Source organism: Lissotriton helveticus, chromosome 2_2 (genome assembly GCF_964261635.1).
Source record: "Lissotriton helveticus chromosome 2_2, aLisHel1.1, whole genome shotgun sequence".
Lineage (NCBI taxonomy): Eukaryota > Metazoa > Chordata > Amphibia > Caudata > Salamandridae > Lissotriton > Lissotriton helveticus.
This window is the reverse complement of record NC_136060.1, coordinates 327,815,245-327,828,431: the sequence shown is the minus strand read 5'-3', so window position 1 is coordinate 327,828,431 and position 13,187 is coordinate 327,815,245. Positions and strand designations below refer to the sequence as shown.

The 13,187-nt window shown below is 43.0% G+C and overlaps 1 protein-coding gene across 1 annotated transcript in view; it reads left to right on the top strand.

Annotated features, from left to right (window-relative positions):
• The window catches only part of TMEM128 (transmembrane protein 128), a 200,766-nt gene extending 188,360 nt beyond the window's left edge, over positions 1-12,406 (top strand). The window contains exon 5 of the mRNA XM_078678478.1: positions 10,108-12,406. The gene's annotated coding sequence lies outside the window, so the exon portion shown is untranslated. The remainder of the gene's footprint in view (positions 1-10,107) is intronic.
• Positions 12,407-13,187: the final 781 nt, after the last annotated feature.

Sequence of the window (13,187 nt, the reverse complement as noted above, 5' to 3'; positions counted from 1 at the left end):
AGCGACAGAGATCGACGAGATCAAGCTTGCCTGCCTTCTAACAGCCCGATCCACAGTCCCTGCAGAGCTGAGACCCGTGGAGGCAACCGGAAGCGTGGGGCACACCATCTTGAAAAGACCACGCGACGCTGACCGTGCAGCCCACGAGTGACCCTCGAAGCTGTACACCGGGGTTTGAGAAGCCCCAACCCTGAGCCACAATTGCACCGAAGTTCAGCCCTCCACACTCGACGAGTGCTGCGTGGGGCCCTTCTGCTTCTTTTGGCTCAACGCGTTGGCCCGGTCACTTGCCAGCCAGCTTGAGGCCCCTGTGCCGACGAAACTTGAAATACGACTTGTGATTCTGGTTGCTCCAGATTTACACTACCTCCCCTGAAAAGGAGCCCCCGCTCTGACCTTCCTGGTCCGAGTGAAAAGCAATCTCCCAGTTTCGCGTGGATTGCTTTTGCCAAGTGTTGTTTGCTCCAATCTTGAAGCCGACTGCGCCGACAGCGAGAGCCTACGTGGGACAGATCGTGACCTGCTCCTGGACGTCGTAGATGCCCCAGAGCCCACGTGACAGCGGAGAGAAGCTCCTCGACAACCACCTGATTGCACCCGACATTGCCTGGTTCCACCCTGGTTCCACCCTGGTCACTGCTGAGTGACCCATACTCTGTCCCCTCTGCTTTCAGGTACTTTTCGACTTGGGTCCACCCTTGGATCCCACCGGACACTTCTCCTTCCCATCGCCTGCAGCATCTTCAGCTTCAAGCACCAAGAGCCTGCGTGACGAAACCCGACACTACTTCGACCCTGTGCACCCGCTTCCTGTGGGTGAGGTAACATTGCAACGCCGGTGTTCCCACACTGGTACCCACCTCTAGGGTCTGTGTCTAAAGTTTTGTCCTTCTAGGTTCAGGGGAAGTGTCCTTAAATTCTATTTGTGTAACTTTTACGCACCATTGACTTAACATTGGTACATGCTTGTGCTTTCAGCACTGCACCCGAATCCCGCGGGCTTTTCCCGACTTCAGCATTGCTTGTCCCGACTGCTCCCAGCGATTCCCTAGGCCCTAGGCCTAACCACTGATCGAATGGTATCTCTTATACCATTTTTTTAGTATATGGTTGAGTGGCCCCTCGCCCTCATCCAAAATTGTGCAACTTTGTATGTTATACTGTGCTTTTGATTTAACGCTTGGGCCCCTTTGTTCATAAAGAATACTGGGGATTATTTTAATTAATAAATACATATATTTTTATAATATATACTTGTGTGGTGTCCTTTCATTTGATATTACAGGATTGTGATTGGTAAAACAGCTCGCTTAACACGACCTCTTGAGTTAAGCCTTTAAGGCTGCTTAGTCCATGCTACCCCTAGGATAGCTTGTCTAATAAGGTTGACTTACAACCAGACACCATAAGGGTTGTTTGGACAGATACAAGGTGGTTCCAGAATTGGAGACATCATATATCAGGCCAACGTCTCACACTCCTCCTCAGGCCGCTTTCCCTCCACGGACCCTGAAGACGCTCCCAGCCTCTATCTCCCCGCCACACAACACCCCCCCCCGCCGCACAGCTCTCCTGGCACCAAATATCCAGAGCCATTGTGCCCATGCAGATACCCGGTGCTCGCCGCCTCACCTCGGCCTGCCCACAGGACCCCCACCCCTATCTGTTCACTCTGGGACCGTGTGCGCCCACGGTTCTCTCCCTGCTCGTGTGTTAAGGGCAGTGGCACACGCTGCCCCACGACTCTGACTTCACACACTATTCTGAGTGATCCTGCAGAGAGCAAATGCCACCCGCATATATATGGAGTCATTATACCCCCACGCGATGCTGTTTTTCTGTTACATCAACCAAGGTACTCTTGACCACTCACAGCCCCACGCTCCTACCCCTTACTGACAACCCTTCGCCCCGGCCCCACCCACTCCGACTGACACTAAATTCTTCACCCCTTCCGCCAGCCCCGCACTTCAGCTTGCCCACATGCCAGCCCACTGCCCATTGCTCTCGCAGCAAGCCTCCTAGTGCTCATTATCTACCCCTGTCCCTCCAGCCAGGCAGCACAGGGGCAGGCGGCCGGGCTGTCTCTGCTGTGCGCATTAATAAAGGCGACTGGCGGCAGCAGGTTCTTTACTTGTCACGTGTCCTAAGCGTTCCTGTGTGTTTTTTTATGGAACTGTTCGGTCCTTCACTATCTCGCTGTGCCCCCGTGCTGTATTCATTTAGCTGCAGCAGAATGCCGGGTCAGGTGGGGCCAAAGATCTCTATCATGCCCAGCCCCAACCCCCAGGCGCGGGCCACGGCGCAAAGCCGATGCTGTCAAGAGCTGTAGAAGCTCCGGGGCCGTGCTGACAGCTTCCAGGCGCGTTGCCGAGCAGTAGGCTTCCATGTGCTGCTGACCAGTCATGCCGAATGAACGTTCGGGTCAGACTGATCAGCTCTACTGAAAGAATATTTATGCCAGGCTTGACCATCCATTCAGAATGAACTTCTAGGCGCTGCTGATTGGTCATTTCAAATCAATTTTCAGGCGCGTCTGACCAGTTGTACTGAAAGAGCTACTACCCCTGTCCAGATGACCAGCCATAGCCATTGTGGCTTTAGGTACTGCTGACAACCAAAGTGAGTGAGCTACTGTGGGCTGCTTGTTAAGAAGAGTAAACTGTTTGTAAGCACTTGCTATCCAAGATCTTTTCGTTCAGTTTCATAATGAGGAGTCTTTCTTCCTACACTCCAAAGGTCAAGACATCTTCACATGTCATCCATTTTAATCAGTTGCATAACTTATTCAATAATCCACAAAAGAGTGCGGCAGGGAACCTTTCTTCACATTTTAGATGTGTGAAGGATGCTAGTTTATACTTGCAACTGAAAAGCCTAAACAGCTCTTGGTCACCAACTGTAATATAATATTTGATCTCTCTGAGAACTATAGCAAGATGGTTCATATAGTATATGCAAACGTGTTCCTTCTCAGGAAGTAAACAACTATCCTTAAGACCAGGAGTCACACTCATCTAGGGCTCAAGTATAAATGGCTGCCTTTATGGCAACCTTTCTCTTAAGTGCAATATGCAGCTCTGTATGGACTTGTGTAATGTGTTGAACTCAGATGTGGGGCAAGCCTTACTTAAAAAAGCAGTGCAGCTGACTCAGCCTCGAGCCCACATGTACCTTAGTACAATGTTCACTACTGCATAGCCTTAGAAAGACAGGCTAAGATGTCAGAGCTTTACAAAACTCCTTAAATTAATTAATACTGGAGTGTTGTTTGTGTTAGTGCCTACAGGAAATCTATTTTTACACTTACGTTCTTTCTGCGACCCCTCCTGTAGTTACCAGAATGTCTATGTAAAACAGTTCACGGAGTTGAGAGAATTATTTGAGGTTGCCATGTTGGTCCTCATGCACACAGGGATAGCAAATTTTCAGTCGGTCTGGAATGCAAATTTACAATGCAGAAAGGCAATACACAAAAATTGACGTTCAATACTAGTGACTGTTTGTGTTGCAAGGCGGTTAAGGGAAATGTAAACATAGTAGCAGTCACAATGCTATTGATATTCTAAAAAGAAAAATACAAAATTTGCGAATAATGCAAAAAAATATTGAAAACAGTGCAAACATTGCACCACCCCTACCCAGGTGCCAAAAAAGAGCAAACTATAGAAGGGGGCGGGGGCAGAATGTATTTGAAATGTCCTAAATTAGTGATTTCTACCTAATTGCAAGTTGTTGGTGCTTGTGAGCTGCATAGAATGAGCATAGAAGAGAAGGGGAGAGTTTGTATAGGCAAAGAGTCTCTTGAATATAGCAGTGTAAGGAGGACATCCTTACAATCTAGATTTATATAGAAAGTGTTGCTAGCTCTCACTCAGGAGCCACATCCAATACTCAAAATGACACAAAGACAGCAGATGTACTGCCACGTGTGAGTACTTGACTGCATCTGCTTGCCTCATGAACATATCAAGCTGTTGTGGCAGTGGCAGGTGGTGTCCAGAGAGTGCAATATCACAGGTTCGCATTAAAGCTACACCTGCTTCCCTGCCTGTCCAAATGCCTCACAGGGTGTGCCGGAAACACTGCTCAATCTAACTGGAGCAGTAGACTTCACACCGTGTGAAATACCCACCTGCCATCAGCCACACAACACACAGACAAGAGCAGAAAGGGACAACACACATTTAATGTGCTGAACCTTTGTGATTTAAGTTACATCATCACTGGCATAGGTATTTGGGCAGCACATATGTTACCTACATGTTTAGGTACAGTGCCATTCACCATTCAGTACACAATGGCGAGCATGGGGACGGGTGGCTTCAAGAATACATTGGCGGAAGTTTTAGCACAACATCTGTACCATGTACCACTCATAAGAGACAGTGCCTATGGGATTCCTTACTGGATCCTTACACTTTATCTGAATGTGAGCTCTGCAAAGTAGCACAGGGGCAACACTTCTGGCAGGCGGACAAGAAACAAGGTAGAGTCGAGTTATGGTATTCTGAAAGGTGTGTTCAAGTGCCTCCACAAATCAGCTTTTGCATTAGAAAATGACTGCTGCAAGATTTGTACCATGCATACCACTGCACAGGGAAATTTAGTCTAAGTTGTAGGAAATGGGTTGGGAGAAGACTATTACGAGGTGGCACTTGTGCATAATGGTGATGGGACCATGTAGATTTTAGGCCTGTTAACAGTGTAATGACAGACAGAATTATGTGTTGACTTGGTTATAACATTCCTAGATGCAGTAAGAATAAATATAAAGATAGTCCAAATGGATATCTGTATCAGAGGTCATGAGATGAAATGCGCTTCTGCCTAGTGATTAATGGAGATTGCCAACGTTGGCATGTTAATATGCTCATTTTTCCAAACTCTTTACTGCCTAATACATCGACATTCCGTTGACCCGTCATCACTCTCATGGATTACCCACATTCCTTAATGTGGTCCCAGGTGATTGGGCTCCTGAAGGGAGGCCAGCTGACAATACTTGAATGCTTACTACTGGTAGAAGTGGGGGAAGGGTTGTGTATGCTGGCAGTGATGACACAGTGATCTTATGGCTGTAGCAACCTGAAATAAGTATTTGCCCCTACCAGTTCTTCATGAACTTAGAGAGTTGTTCTCAAGAACATAGCAGCATTGAACAACATAGGCTCAGTCCAACTCTGTGTCCGCTACATCTATAAATATGAATAGCCCTGTAGATCTGCAGAAACTATTTTCAATGTATGTACACCCACCGCTTGCACAAACCAGTTTAGAATTTGATAAATAAAATAAAAAATAATCTCCGACTGTCTTTTAGTCACATCTGTCAATATGTCAACACCACCCAGTTAATTTTGTATGTTCATCAACTTAATGAAATGCCCACATTTACGTTTCTCTCAAATAGATACCCATTTCACTTGATTTTCTGGCATTTGAATGATGAATGCAAATGAAATTTCAGATGAGAAGCTGCATCGGAGGCTTTGGCTTTCAGTGTATTGCGCATATCATTGTGCCTTTCTCTTAAGGGAGGTAAAATGCTACTAGAAAGGCGGTCTCAGTATCATATGATCCGAGATGGAAGTCTACATAAATAATCAATTGATGGTTTAAGAATGTCTGGGAAAATATAATGTATTCTTCTATAGTCTTGTACCATACTGGCATAATGATATGGGGAGAGGTTGTGGCCAAACGGCTAGGGCAGTCGAGCTCAAATCTGGGAACCGGGTTCGAGTCTCGGCAATGACTCTTAACATCCTGTGATTATGGGCAAATCACTTAATCTCCCCTTGCCTAACAATGAATTAGTCTTTGTGTAACACAACTGGTGCCCATGTAAAGCGCTCTGATACGCAATACCTTCTGGTCAAGATTGCTCTATATAAAACTGGGGAGAGGAGTTGGCCTAACGGCTAGGGCGCTCGACCTCGGACCTGGGGATCTGGGTTCAAGTCTCGGTAACGACGCCAAAAGCTCCTGTGATTCTGGGCAAATCACTTAATCTCTCTGTGCCTAAAATGAAAGTGTGTCCTCATGTAACGTAACTGGTAAATATTTAAAGCGCTCTGATACCTGATTCGGTTCGGGTCTAGTTCGCGCTATATAAAACTCAGCAAAAAAAAAAAAACCTCTCCCCCCCCCCCCCCCCATCCCCCCTCCCGAAAAAAATAATGTATCATCTAATTGTAAAAAATGGTAAATCTTTCAAGTGGAGCACTTTAGAGCAAACTGGCATTTATTAATATTATTCACCAATTCTGACCTGCTTTAATTTAAATGAGTTAAATAGCTATTTGATTATGGAGACTGAGTCCAACTCTACTGGTGTTTCTTCTATTACAAACTGTACAATCACACGCTCAAGCTACTGACACACGCAGACTGTGCCCACAGTAGGCCAACACCGAAACCACCCAGCTCCCCCCGCCGCCGCCCCTCCCCCATCCCACTCATTAGTTCACTCTGGAAACACTGTATAATTGGCACTTAATACTGATTAATGCCCAACTCTGCAGTCAGGCGCGCAGCAGACAGAGCTGACTTTTCTATCAGCTATAACTGCAATACCCTTTTTTAATATATTGGCCCACCCCAGCCACTTACATTATTTAAGAACCCTTACTTACTTAATTCCACTTTTTATTCAGGTTATATTTTTCCAATAGATGCATTTTATGTGTAATGACCACTTCATTAGTTTAGAGATAATGTTATCAAATAATCATCATCGGTGTTTCTCTTGTTATACAAAACTCCTATTTCCAAGCAGTGGTTTTCTAATAATACTATCTGAAGTCATTGCTTGGTGTGCAAATTGCTCCTTCTGCGATGGAATGAATATAGCGTTTGCTTGTTATGTCTGACATGCAAGTAAAATAATTTTCATCTCACTGGATGTGTAATTTTCAATGTATATTATCCAAACATAACCTTACTATATAAATATGCCTCATTCTCTCCAACCTGTTTGTCCGTGCTGTCCGTCTTAGTGCGGGAGTGGTCTAGCTGGCCTAGATGTGTGCTTGGTTGTGTTTATGATTAAGCAAAACTGACAGCCTTCTTGTCTGACTCCCTTTTTACTTCCTTTCAAGCGCAAGTTTTTTTCTTAGCTTATTTTTTCCAGTGGTTTAATTTCACATACTTCCTCTCTTGAAATTGTTGTTCCTTGCGATCCTCTGGACTTGTACTGATTTCTTATTTTTTGTAAGTCATCAATTTCACACATATGCTTAAGAAATCCATATCTGGGTATTAAGATCCTCCTTACCTCTGTTAAAGAGATCGTATTATTATTCCTGTAACCTTTAAAGTCAAAATTATAAAATGTTATTCAATTTATATCATACTCCTCTTAAAATGATGAAGTGGGGGGGTCAGCATGATGGAAGGATAGTGCAGACATTGTGCACGTGTTTTTTGTGTGTACGGTATTGGACCCTCTGAAAGAATCTAGAAAGATGTTTTTGTTAGAAATAACCGGGGATTCTGTTAAAATCTCTCAATCTATGATGTTGCTTGGTATTGGGGAGGATCTCCGCCAGGGGCAGATACTATATAAACACCGTTATTTAATTATTATGGCCACGACGGTTGCTCGGTTAAAGAGATCGTTGAGGTTAAATGGGGCGATATTATTTGGGAAGTAAAACGCTCACTTGAAAGGTGGGAGAATCTCCATCTTTCATTAGTGGGCAGAGCTAACGTTCTGAAAATAAATGTCTTACCGCAAGTTATGTATTTTTTTAGGGCAATGCCCCTGGAGGTATCCTATAAACAAATTCAATATTTACAATCTCTCTTTACTAGGTTTATGTGGGCTCCGGGGAAACCTCGTAGGGTTGCCCGATATATGGCTCTTCCTCGAGAAAGAGGAGGATGGTCTATACCCGACTTTGCTTTGTATTATTATTCCTGTATTTTGGTTAATGCACATATTTTACTTACCGGAGAAGAGATTAGTAATTTGGCCAAAGCCCCCTCAATTTATCAGATGATTCTAGGGTCAGAGGTCAAGCATTGCCTATTCAAAATAGTGGACAGCAGTTATTCTAAAAGCAAGCGCCTTAAGGTATTAAATGCTGTATTTAAAGTCTGGAAGACTGTACGGAAAAGCTTTGAGATTCCAGTACTTTCCATGTATACCCCCACTAATGCTACAGGAGTGCTGCCCCCGATCTTCTGGGATCAGGTGGCCTTAGGCTGTAGAAGGAAGGGGATTACCCGACTTGGCGACTTATATCGTGATGTTGGGCGATTATACCTATTTGCTGAGTTGGCAGATAAATTCCATCGACCCACAACTCAATTTTTTGAATACTTACAAGTAAGGGAGTTTCTGGGAAAACATCCTATCTGCCGTGAAACATCAGGGTAATTTATAAAACACTGTTAGAGGGTAGAACGGATGATCTAGAAAAATATAATATGAGATGGAGAACTTGATTAGGGAACCCCGAAATCTCATTGGAAAAATCCATTGATTTGGCAGGGAGGATTTTCTGTGCAGCTAACCTTTAAAGTCAAAATTATAAAATGTTATTCAATTTATATCATACTCCTCTTAAAATGATGAAGTGGGGGGGTCAGCATGATGGAAGGATAGTGCAGACATTGTGCACGTGTTTTTTGTGTGTACGGTATTGGACCCTCTGAAAGAATCTATAAAGATGTTTTTGTTAGAAATAACCGGGGATTCTGTTAAAATCTCTCAATCTATGATGTTGCTTGGTATTGGGGAGGATCTCCGCCAGGGGCAGATACTATATAAACACCGTTATTTAATTATTATGGCCACGACGGTTGCTCGGTTGGCAATTGTCTCACCCTGGCTACAGCAAGAGGCCCCGCCTTTTGAGATGCCAAGTTTCTCAATGTGTACAATATGGAATACAGTTTATATGCTGTTAAAGGATATAGAAAGAGGAAATTAGGGTTAATGATTTGGGGGGTGGTGAGGGAGTATATGGCGGGGTAATTAAGTTTATTATGTATAATATAGTTTGTATGTCATGTTAATTTGATGTTGAGGGCATTGGTTAGGATTGGGGCTTAAAATGCACAATGATGGATGTCTTGATATATGTGTTCTGTTATGTTTTACTTATTTTGCTGCTATGGAATTCTATTAAAAAAAAAATCTTTTTCCAATAAGAAATGTATGGTTGTTTTCCAAATTAGCATGCTAAGTCCTATTGTTGAGTAAGACTCTTGGGTTCATGGTATCATCAATGCCCATTTATAATGTTTTGTAATACTTTATTTTTACTATCAACACCTCTTTGAATGTAATTATCAACTTCCAGTATCTGAAATGTTACCCAAGTGATACTGTGGTTCGACGCCAGAAATGTGTACCCTGCTGGTGATTGCATATTTGTGATACTTGCTTTGCCTTTGTTTTCTGTCCACACTGCATGTGGAATTTAGACAGAGCGAACAATCTACATGTATGGGTTTAGCAGATAGTTAGATTTGAAATATTTCTCTGGATTTCCTTTCTGCATTCAAAACCTTACCTTACTACATACACCCTTTCAAAAAGAGTTTCTTGCACTTTCCCACAGTGCACAAGGCTTTTACCCCAGTGTCAACTCGGTGTATGTTTTGAGTGCATATAAATGTAGTGTATAAAATGCAAGAGTTTGCAAATTTACAAAAGGATACAGATCTGTAGGGGCTAAATTCATTTGCTTCATATTTCCCTCAACTCCCCCAAGCGCACTTATAATTGTAGACACCCTACAGTTTTGCCTGGTATTTCTGCTTTACCTTTTGTTAAGACTAAATGATAGTGATCTTTACATTAGTAAGTGAAAGGTAAGTATATACACTAAATGTAGCATCAAAGTGTGCTTTAGCTACGGTGGGAAAGATTTTATAGCCATGTTTGCTCTGTTCTGAGTGTTGAGAATTGTAACGAAGAGGAAAAATGCACGTTGAATATTGTCATGATTGTTCATGTCATAATTTTATTCCCCAACGAAAGATTATAATTTAGGTATCAATTTTTAAAGTAGGGAAATCAATTATCAAATTTTTTTTTTTTAAAGTCTCAAAGTCTAATATTAGTTTTTTGATTTCCTCTTGTTATTACAGACTCCAGAAATGATTTCTACATGGATCGCTCCAGTTCATCACGAAGAGCTCAAATATTTATAGTAGTAGTAAAGGAGAGCAATGCCTTTCAGGAACAGAAAAATATATATTTTTTAACGTATTTCCTTATTGGACTTCATGGCACATGTACCTTCCACAAAGAGTAATGCAAACCTTTAGCTATGACAAGCATGACTGTGTTAAAGAAGCCCTCTCCTTCCTGCCAATATACCGTTGTAATACAGACTGGCCTAGTAGTGGTTTTCCCCACCCAAAGCGTGATGTGCACATCCCATTTATCAGTTTATTAACCTTATACCATACGTATTCCTTCAATTATTCGTGAGTTTTCCTGTGAGTATGCCCGTATGTGGTGCTTCTTCTCATCATGAGGGCACTTTAATCACTCCCACCCCCCTGTTGCGTAGGTGATGATATGTTTTCTCTCTCTCCGTTCCATTCACTGAAGGCAGTGAGTAATTCTGCCCATGTTTCCAGGTCCTCCACTACCTTATCTTCCCTACCTAACATCCTTTTGTGAATCTCTTCAGCTACTACCCATTCCATCTTGTCCCTTGCTTAGAGTGTGACTCCCAGGACCCTCTTTCGCAGCTGTCCCATGGCTTTTTGCTAACAACAGCACGAGGTATAGAAATTTGAGGTGCATCTTCCTCTATTTCTACTTTTGAGGATTCCAAACATACAGTGCCACAGCGTAAGTTCAGGGACACCCCAGTCACCCTCTGGAGGTGAAGCACAAACGCCCACTAATATGTCATTACAGTGGGACAACTCCAAGCCAGATGAAGGAAAGCCACGCCCCCACTGTCCACAACTTTGGCAGGATGACCACCGTATATTCTATTTAATTTAATGGGGATGAGGTAAGTGCGGTGAGCATTATTAAGGTGTATTAACTTAAATCTTGCTTTGCTAGAGGTCCCCTTCATGAACATGCACGTAGTTCCCCTGTCCGTATCAGTGAGCTCTTCTCCGAGGTCAATGCACCAGGTGGCTCTGGTCGCTAGATCCTTGCAAGGTCTGTCAGCCTTTAGGGCTAAATACAGCAGTGTTATCAGATGTCCACCCTCTCCTATGTTGAACAACATCTGTAATGTCTCTCCCGAGGGACAAGTGCTGGGGAAGCCTATTCAGATGTCCCTGGCATGGCGGTCCTGGCCAATTTTTCATATTGCAACTAGTGTCCTTCCCCCACAAGAATGTCTCTCCGGCCTCCTGAAAAATGAAGTGCTCCCTGCAATATAAGTCACTCAGTAGTCTGCATCCCCCTATCTGCCATTGTATAATAGACATGCCATTACTGATATCACGGAATGGCTTTAAGATCCATACTACCAGGTTCCTAAAGAGGGGGGTCACAGCAAGACCCTTTCCTCCACCCATTCCCATATATGGGTGGAATGACGTACCAGATATGGGTATTCTCCCTCAACTCTGGATCCGCTCATCAAGAGTGCCTTCAAGGGTGTGTCTGTGCATGTTCCCTTAAGAAGCATTTTTTTCTAGTTCTCGATGGCCCAATGCATAATAATACAGTTCTATGTCAGGAAATCCCAGCCCCGTCCTCCTAATCTCCCTTAAGTATATCCAAAACCACTCGACTTCTCCATCCCGCCCACACCAGTGCGATTAGTAGGCTGTTGAACGTCTGAGACGTCTTTCGAGGTAGCAGGCACAGTGAATTTTGGACTGCGTACAGGCACCTAGGCAGAAAGATCATCTTTACAATGGCCACCTTTCCCATCGCGAACAGGGGCAATGAGGTCCAAAAGCATATTGATGAACGCAGCCCTTCAATCACCATTCTCACAATATACTTATGTTGCTGTTTGGGCTTCCCAGTTACTCTTATCCCCAAGTATCTAAAGTTGTCCAGTTCCCTCTGAAGCTCAAGGTCTGGGAAGTGTTCTCTGGGTCATCCTGCCGGGCCAACCAGGGGGGAAAGGATGGGCTTTTAGGAACAGAAATATATTAACACACTTAGATTTTCTGTAATAGTCAAATTATTGAACCTAACTTAGTTTATTCTTGCATCTAATGTAAATGTTGAATTCTATCTATATTTATATATCTGTATTCATTAATGTACAAAATCACGTTGAACTTTTTTTTACCTTTGCTGGGTGTACATTAGGCAGAAATTGATTTGTTTAAACCAACTGTGCCTATAATAATTATTGCAATTTAGAATATTCCTTGAATCATTCTAAACTTGATATGCATTGTATTTAGTCAAACATGTCTGTTGATAAAATAAAAAGAGAACTGGTGAGTGGAATGATTGTCAGATGTTATGATTTGCTTTAATATAAATTTAATTTTAGAGGTGCAAAATTTTTACAGAAAGTGCTAGTTCTGCCCAAACTGTTCCAATAGTGATGGTGAGATACTGTCTGTTCTATAAAGGTAGTATGTTCATATTCGTTGAGAAATGTATTCATTTTGACAGAGATCACTGTTTCAAAAGATCAAATCCCGAATTCCTTTGGCTCGCTTGACAGCTGGGAAATATACAGATCTAAGAAAGTCTCCAGTACTTCAAGGAAGAACATTCCCAAAGGGGAAGGAAGAACTTTGCACGTCTGTAAATAAATTTATTGCATTTTTTTCACCAGTATTCACTGGTAGTCGAAGATCTGGAATATGTTCTTGTATCTTCTCAGTTTTATATTTGTTCCTCCAAAACGCCTTTCATTAACAAGCATTCGCAAACCCAATATGTCTCCCCTAAGTAAGAGCTATTACTTTGCCAATGGCTTTTACTCATGTTTTAAAACAGCACCGCTGCTGTCCAGTATGTCTAACAGTTATTTTTTTTTAAAGCTGTAAGAATCAGGCAGTACTGGCTGCTTCATAGACCTTTTTTTCTTATGGCGGGTGGGGGTGCTTAACACAGACAATATGTAACGGGCAACACTGATAACGAGAGGAAGGGTGAGAGGTAAAGGGCAACAGGACAAAAATAAAGTGCAATGACATTTTGTTTTCTTAAGGCCAGTGGGTAACATGGACAACAGGAGGGTGGAGCGGGAAGAGGCAAGAAGGACAACGAAGGAGGA